Raw genomic sequence first — 2,462 nt, 5'->3', positions numbered from 1 at the left:
CCGCATTACACAATTATTTTTTCAATACCCGCATTACACAATTATTTTTCAATAAAGCCCGATGTGGCACGTTGTCTCTTAAGATACTTTGTCTCGACGAGACAAGAGGAAGGAATGTCAAGTCGTAGATTCTTTATTGCTTAGAATTCTGTTTTAAACGTCGGTCGAATAATATGTTTTGATCTAAAATGTTGCTTAATGTTTTACATAAGTAAATAAAGGGGTTTTTCGCTTTGCTGGGGATAAATGGGAAAGTACTCGATGCATTTCGTGCTGAACGGATGGCTCGTCCTCCATGTGCCCTCTCGATGCAAGATAAAGCCCGGTCATAGATTCTCTGATTCGGTCCGCAGATGGCGCCTCGAGCCGCGGGCTGGCGGACGTTTATACGCGCGTGGAATGTGTAGTTTCAAGTGGAGTGCTCGAATTGCAGATATAAACTTAAAAAACATTAATTATATTCCATATAATCATAGCGGCGCCTGAATTACAATAAACATGCTTCAGTTTGTGTTTAAAATGAGGAAAGGCTCGCTTCGGTCGTGCTGGACAATTGTATACGTGTGCTTTTTCGAGGCTAGATAAGGCCGGTCGTAAAATCACGCTCACATGCGCGTGATTTTGTGTAACGCTAGTAGAATGATTAGATTGCAGACATAAACCTATCGTTAAAACCATATATAATTTTGTATTAATCACAGCGACGCTTGACTCTGTATAAACATGCTTTGAATTACTCATGTGAACAAACCCATATATTTTATGGTCTTATCTGGCTGGCCAAGCATGGTCTTATCTGGCCAAGCATGCACTCTTCTCTCTGTGAGTTACATTTTTCGTCACCTCGGAGCTTTTGAAACTATATCTGGTCCGAATGATAAGGAAGGGCTGACTCCCCCGAATGACAGAGCGGATGACGGTGGGGGCTAGGATGACGGTGAGGGACTCTCGCCAGTCGCTTTGTTCTCTCGGAGATTTTCTGATAATCGTATTCCTATATAAGTGAATGAGAATCAATGCGTTTCCAGGAAGGCTGGACGTGGCATGAAGCTGGTTCTTGCTGTAGATGTCTGCCTTCTTCCGGATCTGTATAAGTTGGTTTTTAATAAAAGCTGCGTCATTTCAGGCTATTTGTGGACTTCTTTTGCAAACGAAGAGCTGCTTCTTCACATATATACATATATATATACATATATATATATATATATGTGTGTATATATATATATATATATATATATATATATATATATATATATATATATAATTATATATGTTAAAGAGAAAATTTGATCATAGCATCCGAATGATGTTTTTCTCTCTGCAACTGAAGGTGGACAGAGGTTATATTTCACCCCTGTCTGTGAACAAGATATCTCAAAAGGTTGTGGATGGATACCGAGTGCCATTCTAATTTTAAAATGCGTTCTTTCTTCTTAGAAATTATACATGTTCTTGTAGTCAGGGGGAAAACATGCAAAATCCAACTAAACCCCTTCAAAAAACAAGTCATAGAGGTTTTTGTATTTTTGGCATCCTTGGGACCCCCAGTCAGCATTTGTGGATGATAACATTAAATTTAGGCGGTGGCATTTTTTTTATTTGCGTATTTGCAAAATGGCTGCCACCCGCATCTAGCAAAACAACCACTTGCACATCTCAACAACTAATGGGTTGATTTTGTTGGTTTTACTATCAAATTATAGGTTTCCTCGGTTGCTGAATCGATTTGTGAGGTGACCGAAGCATTTCAAGGTCAAGGTCACTTGTACAAGGTCAATGTTTATGTCAATTTTGACCCCCAAACCAATAAAATGACATGGCCAGTTATTTTTAAATTTTGATTAACTCAATTGCTACTTAAGTTTATGTTTTAGGGTGTTGCGTTCATTTCCCACTTCACTGATGCAATTCATGGTCAAGGTCATAGTGTTGAGGTCAAGGTCATTTTATAACCTGGAAACAAAAAACGGCATCAATCAATGAATGAGTTTGTATAATCTTTTACCAAACAAAAGTTCCTTTGCAGAGTGTTGGAGTCGCATAGTCTGTATATTTAGCATAGATACTACCAGAAAGTTGTTGGTCAACAGTTTCAATTGTTTTTTCCCTTTATCCCCAGGTTCCTGAACAGAGTTTGCTAGATCATATCACAAACAGGCTGGGTACATGCATAATATTTTTGATGTAAAGTTCTCACATTTGCATGTCACAAGACTCTACAAGGTAAGAGTAATGCAAATATTCCTCATTTATCTTTGTTATTGTATCTTATATGTCACAGTCAATGTTTAAGAATTGGCCATTTAACAATATTAAAAAATGCCTAAAATTTATAATTACTTTGAACTGTAAGAAAAGAAAATATAGTTACACGTTTTTGCAAAATTTGAAAATTTAACTCCGCCTGTAAATATGTTACAGACTCTTAGTTGCTGATGCATTGCTTAAAAGCGGATATGATT

The sequence above is a fragment of the Myxine glutinosa genome, chromosome 5 (genome assembly GCF_964187855.1).
Source record: "Myxine glutinosa chromosome 5, kmMyxGlut1.1, whole genome shotgun sequence".
NCBI classification, from domain to species: Eukaryota; Metazoa; Chordata; class Myxini; order Myxiniformes; family Myxinidae; genus Myxine; species Myxine glutinosa.
The sequence above is the reverse complement of the archived record's forward strand: the minus strand, read 5'-3'. Positions refer to the sequence as shown.